Source organism: Triticum aestivum, chromosome 7B, assembly GCF_018294505.1.
Source record: "Triticum aestivum cultivar Chinese Spring chromosome 7B, IWGSC CS RefSeq v2.1, whole genome shotgun sequence".
Classification (NCBI taxonomy): domain Eukaryota; kingdom Viridiplantae; phylum Streptophyta; class Magnoliopsida; order Poales; family Poaceae; genus Triticum; species Triticum aestivum.
Genome location: NC_057813.1, coordinates 722,616,054 through 722,629,064, shown reverse-complemented (window position 1 = coordinate 722,629,064; position 13,011 = coordinate 722,616,054).

Here is a 13,011-nt window from a genome sequence, read left to right as displayed (position 1 = left end):
GCCGGTCAGCCAGCGCACACGCAGCTCCGGCGTCCGCATCGCCGACCCCTCCCTCGCCTCTGGACGCCTCGTCCTCGTCAGGCCGAAGCCGGAGCCGAAGCCGGAGCCCGACCTCCCCGCGGAGTACGAGGCCATAGCCCGGCGCGGCTTCTTCGACGAGGAGGCCCTGAAGTGGGCGTGGGACGACTACCTCCGCAACGAGATGGTCCGGTAGCGCCGAGCCCTGGAGGAGATAGCCGCCCGCAGGCGTGGGCGCGAGGACGAGCACGGCGTGGTGATCCTCGACAACGACGAGGACGAGGACGCACCCGGGCCGTCCAGCCCGCCGCGCCAACCTAGGGAGGGGTGCAGCAGGGACGACGGCCGCGGAGGAGGCGACGACGACGACGACGGCGGCGGCGGCGGCAGCGACTACACGCAGTTCTACAGCCGCCTCAGCATGTAGAGCTTCAAGGTCGGCGGGCGGCGAGGCGACGGCGGGCCTATTAGCATTTTTTTTCTTTTGTGTCGAATATTTTAAATATGCGTGAACTCGCCGAAGTTTGGATGAATTTTAGCCGTGTTTTACACAAACTCGCCGAACATTTTCTTTTTTTTAACAATTTGACGACGCCTGGGGGCCAACTCGCCCCAGGCCGGTTTTTTGCGCCGGCTCGCCCCCAGTCGGCCATTTTAGGCGCCCCCTGGGGGGCCAACGGCTCGAGATGCTCTAAGACTCATTGTTTAAGGCCATGTTTGGTCATAAGTCTTAGGACTTTTTCTAGTCCCTAAAAAATCCCTCCTTGTTCGTTTACATGGACTAAAAAGTTTCTAGTCCCTCCCTAGAGGTTATTAAATTATCCTGTTACCCCTGGTATACAGAAAAATAACAACCAAACAACACCATGGGGCGACGGAGCAATGGGTGCAGGGAGGGGCATTGTTGGAAAAGTCCTAGAAAGTCTCAAAAAAGACTCTCCTTGAGAGTCTTCTTCATTTAGTACCAAAAAGCAACTTTTAGTCCCTAGTAGTCCCTCCTGTTTGGTTAAAAAGTCCCTAAGAGAGACTTTTTCTAGTGCCTACACCAAAAAATCCCTGAAAACAAACATCCTTTAATTAATTTAATTAAGATATTACAAACATTAATGGAGAATCAGGCAGCGCACTCACTCCACACACGTATTGTCAGTCTATCTTTGCCAGCCAAGCTGTCCTGATTAACTAGCTTTGTGTCACTTTGGCATATAAACGCTCGACAGCATACGGATGCACCACTACTTGACTCTGTCAATCATCTGCTACACCACCATGATTAAAAATCCAATTATATAAATTTCAAAAAAAAATCCAATTATATCGAAAGAAAAGTCAGAAAGTGAAAAGTAAAATACCATGGAGTGAGACAATTATATTCATGCACCATGCATGCATGCCAGGTGCAAAGGAACTCCCTCGCAATCACAAGTGAGGATTAATCTGGCAAACATTGAAACATGCATACAACAGTAACCACGACGACCCTTTTGTTTTGTCTGCCCGGTTAATACAAATAGCCTACGCACATATTCTCTCAGCAACGCCTGCATGTGTCAGCCAGTGAACGTACATGCATGACCCATGCATAATTAAACATACTGTAGGTGCGTGTGGAAGAAAGTAGGAAGCTAATTAGCACCGAGCGAGTTTTAATCGCAAGAAAACGACACCCGTCCGTTTGCACCAGATGTGCCAATGTCAGTGGGCACCCGAACATTTTATGTGGATGATGCATGCTGCTCCCTCCCTCGCGGCCAAGAACCAGGGTCTAGGAGAGGCGGACGTGCACGATGCCGAGTGCACGTCGCCGGCGCTGACTTCAAGTCAGCCGCCGACGCGTCGTGCCTCCCATTCTCGTCATCTGCATCTTCCTCGCATTTTGCTTTTTGATTTCTTTTTGTATATACAACGGGCTATTGTTTGCCTTTTCAGTTTTTTCAGTCATCTTTCTCTGTTGGGGGGAAATAGACGAGGGAAATAAGACAAAAAACGCATACTTTGACCTAGTGTTTAGAAGAAATTATTCAATACTAAATGCACTTGGTGGGTGGTCGCGGCGTCATTGATCGTTCGGTCTCGCGCCGGCCCGCTTGTACGGAAACATTTTTTTTTGCATGGTAATACGTGTCTCATTCATATCATAAAGATTAAAATACAAGTCACGTAAGGACCGACATGACAAAACTAAAAAACTTGCAGAACATCTTTGAGCTTGACACCAACGCCCATCACCTGCCTCCTGCACCACGACAGCAGCCACCGAAGAAAAGAATGATGGATCACCTCCTCACCCGAGCTCGATGCGGCTCCATCGCTGATATGCAGCTTTGCGGACCTCCAAGGTGGCTCACAAAAAGTGAAGCCCTTACCGTTGAACGAATCAGACCGGGGCAACACCCCGGACACGCCATCAAACTCCAGATCTGGCACCCCACCGCGACTAAGACGTCGCAGAAGAAAACCATACCTGCCATCCACGAACCACGAACCCAGCACATGTTCCGTCTTCCATAAGTCGTCGATGCAGACCACAATCTGCATCCGCTCCTGGACTACCTCCCAAGCTCCGCGTCGACGCTGGAGCAAACGCCGTCGCAACGGTAGAGCCCGAGGACACATGTCCACCACGAGGATGCCGCCGCCGCCACGCCATCCTTACTTGAACAGACTGGTTTCCAAATCCATCCCCAACCATAGGACCGATGGCCTTGTCAAGGAAGGATCCGAAAAATCTTTATTCAGCGTTGTCATCGTTGCCGCCGAAAAGAAGACGATGAACAACCTAAAAATTTAAACTACGAGAGAGTAAAACCGATCCACACGCGTGGATCCGGCGGCCCCCTCACCACTGACGACCAAGGTCGCCGGCGGAGGGGAGCCGCCGGAGGACGGCGCTGTAAGATTGGTCTCCTGGCAGCGGCTAGGGTTCCAGCGCCACAGACAGGAGGAAAACTTGTACGGGAACATTTAAGGCGTGTCCATAACATTCAAGGCACGACCAGGTATAGCTAGAAATGTACCGGAGCTTATTGAAAGATACTACTACGTAGTAGGAGTAGAAAGGACCTCCCTGAGATAGTGAGACGTGAGGCCAACTCCAACGTACGATCCTAAATGGACGTCTATTTCATCCGTTTTTCGTCCGTACAAGGATAGCAATGAGGTCGTGTCCGCCCGGTTTCTGGATGCGGTGGTCGTGCATCCGAGTAAGGCCGAGACCAGGTATAGCTAGAAACGTAAAGGAGCTTACTGAAAGATAAGGCCGAGACCAGGTATAGCTAGAAATGCACAGGTATAGCTAGAAATGTACAGGAGCTTGCACGATTCACTGTTAAATTAAGATTCATGGAGAATCAAGGACCGCACTAGCTTACTTCACCGCGTCTTTTATATATCTATCTATATCTCGGCCAGCTGCCCTACTTAACTAACTTTGTGTCACTTTGGCATATAAACACCCGACAGCATAGAATGCACCACTACTCGACTCTATCATCATCTCACTCAAAGGAAAGGAATAGCTAGAGCACCATGATTAACAATCTAATTATACCCACCACGACAAGAAAAGTCAGAAAGTGAAAAGTAAAATGCCATGTAGTGAGAGAATTATGTTCATGCATGCATGCCAGGTAGTAGGAGTAGAAAGGACCTCCATGAGATAGTGAGACGTGAGGCCAACTCCAACGCATGATCCCAAATAGACGTCTATTTTATCTGTTTTTCGTTCGTATGAGGGTGGCAATGGGGTTGTGTCTGCCCGGTTTCTGGATGCGGCGGTCATGCACCCAACGTGCGGCCACATTTCGGCCGCATCTCGTCCGCATTTTTTTTTTGCAACACATATCTTTATGTTCATCATTGATTTTTGATATAATGGAGCACATCACCAAATCTTGACTAGAATAGCAAGACCAAAAAAAAAATAAGAACCACAAGAAGACATTTTAGAAGATATCCAACTTCCATAACTGCTTCCGTAAGTACGATTAGAGCCTTCTTGATGCATTCATTGTTGATCCGCGGATGCTCGATCTGGCGTGCTTCTTTCTTCCTTGAGTCTAAAGAAGTAGACGTTGCTTCTTCGCATCTAGTCTCATCTTTAGCCTCCATTCTAGCAACAACTGCACGAACATCTATTAGAAGTTGCATCCATCCTACACAATACATATATGAGTGTAAGCAAAACAAGTCGAATCCGAAAGCAAAACTGAAGCTAAACTAGCACATACCCCATCGTTTGCACACTTGATGAACACTTATCCGGTATGTTCCGGTGTTGTAAACACACGGCGCAAGACCTTCCGTGGACAGTTGGCGCACTTTGTGAGCGGCAACGGTGCGCCGACGAGCCTTTGGGCCATCGCCGAGCCTGGACGACAGCCGTTCGTGCATTTGCCGATGAACCGGCGACGGGTTGATCCGAACAGCTAGAGGCGGAGTCAGTACCTGCAAGCGGCCTAGGGGCCTTGCCGGGGCTTTGCGGTCTGGTACCCGGTGAGTCCACGGCAGGGCGTGGCCTCTGGTAGCCGGGGTGAGCTCAAATCCGGCCGGATGCGCTCCAAATTTGTCCACCGGATGCGCTGAAATCAGGCGGTCGGGGTTGGACAGATCCGGGCGTCGAGAAAACAGGGGCTGCGGGGGACGGGTCGAGGCTTCGCAGTCGTTCTGGACAGCGCACGACCGAGAAAAATGGCGGCTGTGCCTAGGGCGTGGCGGGGGGTGGGTGGGGGTGCAGCTGGAGAGGGGGGAGGGGATATAAAAATGGGCGCATGTGTCCCCGACGGACGCGCCAGGGGAGTACATGGGCACGCACCACGCGCCGTCCGCGCGTGTTCATTCGGCCGCAAACGCAGTCCAACTTTGGGCCAGAAACGGGTCGAAAGCGGACGAAAAACGGACGACGGTCCGTTTGCTCCCGCGTGTTGGGCGGTCTGTTTTATCCGTTTGCCCCCATACATGCACGACGGGGCCATTTGGGGTCGCGCGTTGGAGTCGGCGTGAGGATTAATTTGGCAAGCATTCCTCCTCCATTAACCACCACGACCCTCTTGTTCGGTCTGCCCCATTTAAATAGCCAACGACACATATTCTCTCACCACCTACATGTGTCAGCGAGTGAACGTACGTGCATGATCCAAAATAAAAGCATGGGTGGGCGTGGAAGAAAGGCAAAGCAGGAAGCTTCCTCGCAAAAAAAGAAAAGAAAAGAAGCTATTTATAATAGCGAGGGAGTCACACTAGTTATATACTACCCGGCCGGAGTTTTAATCGCAAGAAAACGGCACCCGTCCCTTTGCTGCTATGTCATGTCAGCGGGCACAAGAATAACACCGGGTGCAACACAAAAGGCCTAGACGTAGAAGAGGTAGAGGATGTAGATGGTGCGTGCTGCTCCCTCCTAGACGTACAAGAGGCGGGCGTGCACGATGCTGAGTGCAGGTCGTACGCATTGACTTCGAGCCAGCCGCTTTTCTCATCATGTGCATCTTCCTCGCATTTTGTTTTTAGAATCCCATGCATTTTTTGTGCCCACTTGTTAGCTCTTTTCAGTTCTCCAGCCATTTTTCTCCGTTGGAGGGAAGTAGATGAGCGGTTCGAGAAAAAGTCTAATAATTACTACTCCCTCCCTCCGCTTCCAAATATAAGTCTTTTTAAAGATTTCAACAATTGACTACATACGGAAAAAAATGAGTGAACCTACACTCACTAGTAGAAAAAAGGCCTAATGTGAAGCACATTAGTCCCGATTTGTAACAGAACCGGCACTAATGTGATCATTAGTGCCGGTCCCATCGGCTAGGGGGGCGGAGCTCATTAGTACCAGTTCGTGGCTAACCTTTAGTACCGGTTCGTGCCACGAACCGGTACTAAAGAGGCTGTGGCAGGTTGTGGTCATGCTGGAGCCCCACCAGCACCTTTAGTACCGGTTCGTGCCACAAACCGGTACTAGAGGTTTCTAGTTGATTCATTCTGCAGCGGTTTTCTAGTCTCACCTCGCTCCGCTAACAAAGTTTTTACCACATTAAATATGTTACTTCTCAAACTATCACAATCACTTGGTCTTCATTGAACTCTATGTGTAGAATTTGTGGCCACAATATGAGTTTTCTCCGGTTTCGAAACCGATGAGGACTCATATTGAAAATACAGATTGTACACAAAAGGATCATTGATGATCAATGTATTTTTGATGTATTTCTCGCTGAAAGGCGGTACTGATCAATGTATTTTTATATATGTGTACACAATCTCTTTCGAAGTATATGCACGATTCAAAGCAATGTCATCGACTTTCAACCCTGTCTGGCATAATTTGCTACTTTTTATTCATTTACTAATTTGGTTTTGAGAGCTAAATGACCCTGAAATTGAAAAGCACTACAAAATGAACTCTGAAAATGTTGAAACTTGATATGGTATCATAATTTCACCCGCATAGCATATGCAAAAAAGTAGAGAGGGTTACGGCAAAAACTGGATGCACTTCATGTATAAACTGGACAATCTCTTTCGAAGTATCAGGGTTTCGGACGAAAACTCATTTGTTACACCAGCTATTCAAAATTTTAATAACTTATTATAACTCTGGACTTTTTTTGCGTTCAGATGCACCATTCAAAGCCACGTCATCAACTTTCAACCCATTCTGACATAATTTGGTATTTTTGATGCATTTACTGATTTGTTTTGAGCTAAATGACCCTGAAATTGAAAAGCACTACAACTTATTAATTACAACGCCAGACGTATTACCAATTTGAATATAATGATAAAACACACTAATATTAAACATAAGAATAAATAATCACTGAAAAATCTATTTTTAAAGTTAAGTTATTCATGAACTAGTGATTCACACAAATTTCAAATAATTCAAATTTAAAATATTTAATTTTTTTTACCTAAAGCAAAAAACTACTCAAAAATAAATAGAAGAAAATATATAAAGCAAAAAAATAAAAAACTATATTAAAAATTTATTTCCGCGCTGCCTAGTGGGCCTGCTCGGCCTTGGGCGTGGCTAGGCAGGCCCATAAGGCCTAGCAGGCTCACAGGGCAGCGCGGCAAAGTTAGGCCCGAAGGCCTGCATTAGAGAGAAGCTCGAAGGAGCAACCGCGGCATGGTTTATAAACCAGTGCGGCTGCCCTTCGCTCGGCGAGGTGGGACTACACATTATGCACTGCGAAACGGGAGCGCACCCTCTTTAGTACCGGTTCCTGGCTCCAACCGCTACTAAAGGGCGGGTCTTTAGTACCAAGTGGCACTGGAACACAGGTGTGTACATAGCAATCAAGGCCCGACCACTTTGTTTTGATTGTCAATCAGCGCAGCAAGGATTTGTGTGGTGCCGATCGACCAGGGAGTTGACGAGCTAGTATAAGACTCACTGTTTAATTAAGATACTAACATTAATGGAGAATCAGGCACCGCACTCACTCCACACACGTATTGTCAGTCTAACTTAGCCAGCCAAGCCGTCCTGATTAACTAACTTTGTGTCACTTTGGCATATAAACGCTCGACAGCATACTGATGCCCCATTACTCGACTCTGTCATCATCTCATCCAGAGGGAGGGACTAGCTACACCACCATGATTAGTAATCCAATTATATCGAAAGAAAAGTCAAAAAATGAAAAGTTAAATGCCATGGAGCGAGATAATTATATTCATGCATGCATGCCAGGTGCGAAGGATTAATCTGGCAAACATTCCTCCTCCATTAATCACTTCCATGTGTCAGCCAGTGAACGTACGTGCGTACATGATCCAAAATTAAATCATGGGTGTCAAAGAAAGCAGGAAGCTATTTATAATAGCGAGGGAATCACACTGATTATATATTACCCGGCCGGAGTTTTAATCGCACGAAAACGGCACCCGTCCCTTTGCTGCAAATGCAATGTCATGTCAGTGGGCACAAGAATAATACCGAGTGCAACACAAAAGCCCTAGACGTAGATGCTGCGTGCTGCTCCCTCCCACGCGGCCTAGACGTACAAGAGGCGGACGTGCACGTCGTCCGCATAGCATTTTGTTTTTACAATTCCTTGCATTTCTAGTGTCCGCTTGTTAGCTTTTGTCAGTTCTCCAGCCATTTTCTCTGTCGGAGGGAAGTAGACGAGCGGTTCGAAAAAAAGTCTAATAACTAGTAGTACTCACTCCACCTCTGGAAAAGAAGTTTTTTTTTTCATAAAAAGTGCATACTTTGATCAAGTTAGAGAAAATTTATATGCCTTCTTTTCGGAAACTAAGAAAATAGGAAAGGGAAGTTGTTATGACCCTATAGTGTGCCGATGTATACGCTCTCTTTTTCTAGTCCTTTACGTGAGTGCTGAAACGCCATAATATTTCAGGCCTAGATTCTAATGCCAAAGGCATGAAGAAAATAAATGATGTTTACGACTAGATGGAGCCTGTTGTGTCGAGTTATATAGATCTAGGGGGGACTCAACATCCATTACCATGGAACAAAAACGTTAGCTTGCTGTCAGAATAACCTTGTAAGTTAACTGGTGAAGATGGTACGTGTCATGAATTTTGGAATCCAAGACTCTTATTCTGGTTGAGTGGAAACCAGAGCGCTCTTACTTTCTGGTCGGCCTCATGAGCGTGAAACACGGGGTTTTGAGTTTTCAATCATTTACTAGCTCAGTAAAACAAGCCATCGTTTTTTATTTGAAAAAGCCCATTAGATAAAAAAGATGTTCATGGATTTTAAAATATATTGGACTTAAAAATATATCAAAAAATTATAAACCATGAATTTAGAAAAAGTTCATGGATTTCAGTAAATGTTAGTGGATTTTAAGAAAAGTTTCAAAATTAGGAAATGTTTCCAAACTTTGAAAATGATTGATAACTTTAAAAATATCTATGAGATTAATAAAAAGTTCATGAATTTGTAAACAATTCACAGTTTTTAATAAATTTCATGAATTAAAATGTGAAAAAAAATTAAGAAACCCGTAGAGAAAAATACAAAAGGAGAAAAAAAAGCTTCTCGAACCTTCTCAAAACCGGGAAAACTAGTTGACCCAGTAAGGCTATATAGGTGTGCATTTCGTATAGAAACTATTCTAATATCATAATACGGGTAGAATCCAGTCCACTCTTTTTTAAACTGAAATTATTAAGGTTTCATTGCATCATACGATGCAACATATCCTAAGCCACTTCAGCCTATACAAAGTCTGGGAGTACATACAACCAGTGTTGTTGTCGTGTGTCCTCACTCCTCACTGGGGTCGTTAGTTTTTTTATAGTGCGACCAAAACTCTCAAAGGCGGATACGGGGCCCTAAACGACCCCGACAGACGCACGAGGCGGCTACAAATTATATCGCTATATGAGCCAGCCCCTTAGCTCTCGCTCTATCAAGTTCGGCACCCTGCTATGCTCATTCGCTTAGATTTTTTCTCTCTCTCACTGGCTTCACTGCTCACTCGTAAAAAAACTACTATCATATTTTTATTTGAAGCGCTCACTAAATAAAAAGATGTTCATAAATTTATTAAATGTTGCGAATTAACAAACTATGAGGTTTTTTTAAAATGTCCTCGGACGTAAAATAAATCACCAATTTTAGAAAATTCTCACAAATGACAAAACTGATTTTAATATTTTTAAAGTTTCTACAAACTTTACCAATGTCTGTGAACTTTAAGAACTTCAGCGATTTAAAAACTATTCATGAATTTAGAAAATGTTCACCTTTTTATAATAATATTAAAATTATAAAATGTTAATGAATTAAAATGCAGAAACCATAAAAAAAGAAAAGAACATGATGTTATAACAAAATAAATAAATATTAAAATTGGTAGAAAACATAAAAAAGAAAGAAAGGAAATAAAAAATAAACCAACCAATACGTTCTCAAAACTAGTAAAATCAGCTGACCATTACGACTATACAGGTGTCTGTTTCGTAAATGATCTATTCTGTGTTATATGCGTAGAACACAATCCCCTATTTTAAAACTAGATTTACCAAGATTCCATGACATAATATATTATGTTCAATTTTTTTAAAAAGGTTACAAATATATAAACCTAAATTTTAAAATAAATCACGAATTTAAAAATATCTATTGAATTTAGAAAATGTTAACAAATTTAATTTTTTCAAAACAAGATCACCAACTTTAAAAATGTTTGTGAAATCGAAAGACCCATGAATTTTATATTATTATTGAGTTTGAAAAATGTTTGTGTATTTTTTTAAATTTGCACCTTTTTGAAAAATATCCACAAATTTTAATTAATGTTCATGAATGAAATTGTGAACAAGGAGAAAGTAACAAAAACAAAAATGAGATAAGGAATAGCCAAGAAAAAACCCTGCGAAAAAGTACTAAATGTATAGAGAAAACATACAACAAAAGAAAAAGAAAAAGAAAATCAACCAATAGCTTCTAGAACCTTCTCAACACTGGAAAACTGGCTGACCAGTTACAACTATATAGATGTGTGTTTTGTGTATAAACTATTCTACTCCCTCCAATCCATTGCATTGAATCAGCGACAATTATTTGGATATGAGGGAGCAATGGCGGAGCCAGGAAAGAAATGGAGGGTGTGCACAGCTAAAAAAACAAATTCTACCTACTCCAAGTGTCATACAATAGTTGGCAAAAATATAGTACAAAAAAAGTCAGACAACATTATAGTTCGCAAATATTTCAAATTTGCAACGTTGCAAATTCAAATAGTCTTACATGGATACACATATGTAGCAAACTACAACACTAAGTAAATCTACGACGTTCCTTTGCCATGAAAGCTTCAACTATGTCTTCCTTGCTTACTTTCAAGAACACATCTCGCTCAGTGAATGTGACTAAGCAATTGTTCATGAGATCATCACCCATACTATTTCTCAACTTATTTTTCACTAGATTCATTGCCGAAAATACTCTTTCAACACTCGCCGTGGCCACCAGTAAGATCAATACCAATTTGATAAGCATGTAGATCAAATCATAGAGAACATGCTTGTTTGTACCAACAAGCATAACAGAGAGTTCACCAATATTATGCACAGATCTGAACCTATCATCTTGTCTCATATCATCAATAAAAGTAGCAAGCTGGAATTCAAGCCTTACCAAATCCACGCTTGATATGAGACAAAGTATGGGAAGAAACAAAGACGAGTGAAACGGCAGGCGAAATCGACCAGACAGCCATTTCCGACCCTCCGTCCAAGCCCGGCCCTCGAGTAGTACCAGTGGCACTCGATGAGTAGTCGCGGCGCCATTGATCGAGATCTCACGCCGGCCCTATTGTACTACGTACAGAACAGGTGGCACTAGAACATTTAAGGCGTGTACTCCCTCTGTAAAGAAATACTATAACATCATTTAAATCATTATATTAATGATCGAACGATTTTATATTTCTTTGCGAAAGGGGTACATAACAATCAAGGCCCGACCACTTTGTTTAGATTGTCAACCAGCGCAGCAAAGAATTCTGTCGTACCGATCGACCAGGGAGTTGACGAGCTATAAGACTCACTGTGATACTTTTTTTTTGCGGAATTGTTTAATCAAGATACCAACACTAATGGAGAATCACTAAATCAGGCACCGCACTTACTCCACACACGTATTGTCAGTCTACCTTAGCCAGCCAAGCCGTCCTGATTAACTAACTTGGTGTCACTTTGGCATATAAACGTTCGACAGCACACAGATGCACCACTACGTACTGGATGCTGTCATCATCTCATCCGAAGGAAAGGACTAGCTATACCACCATGATTAATAATCCAATTAACCATCCGAAGAAAAGTCAGAAGGTGAAAAGTAAAATGCCATGGAGCGAGATAATTATCATGTTCATGCATGCATGCACATGCATGCCAGGTGCAAAGGACCTCCCTGAGACGTGAGGATTAATTTGGCAAACATTCCTCCTCCATTAACCACAGCCTTTTGTTCGGTTTGCCCGATGTATAAATAGCCTACGCAGGAAGTGGAGTTTCTACACCCAGGAGCAAATGCTCCTGGTGTGAACAGTAAAATAAAAAAAAATCAAAAAATGTCAAAAAATTCTGAATTTTTTTATGGCATACTTATACAAATGTTTGTTGTGCACGTAAAATTTCATCGCGAAATCACATTGGTGGAAGGTGTGGTAAAAAACAAAATTGATGCTCTGAAAATGTTACTTACAAAAGCATTTTGAAGCTTTGATTTTGTTTTTTTCGGCACGACTTCCACGAATGTATTTTCATGATGAAAATTTTCATGCACAAGAAACACTTGTGAAAGTATGTCACAAAAAATTTTCAGAATTTTTTTCCATTTTTTTGATTTTACTGTTCATACCAGGAGCATTTGCTCCTGGTTATAGAATGATACTTTCGGCCTACGCACATATTCTCTCGGCACCTACATGTGTCAGCCAGTGAACATACGTGCATGTCCCAAAATTAAATCATGCTGTGGAGGAAAGTAGGAAGCCACATATAATAGCGACTGAGAGAATCACGCTAATTAGCACCGAGCCAGTTTTAATCGCAAGAAAACGACACCCGTCCGTCTGCAGCGAGTAAATTGTACACAAGTACCACAATTGGAGCATTGGAAGCAGATTGGTATCAAGTTTGATAATTTTTACATGTCAGTACCAAGTCTGGGGCTATACGTTACAAAAAGGTCTAAATCGCGTATAAACACGTATTGACAGTGTATCTGACCGGCGGGGCCCGCCTGTCAACTGCCGACGTGGCTTTTTTTTGCAGAAACCCCCCGCACGGCGGCGCCTGGTCTGGATCGAGGGGAGGATCCCCTCGAGCCCGAGCTCCTCTCGCATCACCGCCGCCCCCGCTCGCGCGGAGCTGCCCCTGCTTGCGCCGCCGCGGCCTCTGGTCGCGCCGCCGCGGCCTCTCCCCCCTCCGTTGCAGCAGCTCCAGCGGGCAGAGCGCGTCCCGCCGTGCTCTCCCTGACGAACTCGGCCACCCCTGCGCTCCCGAGCGCGACGC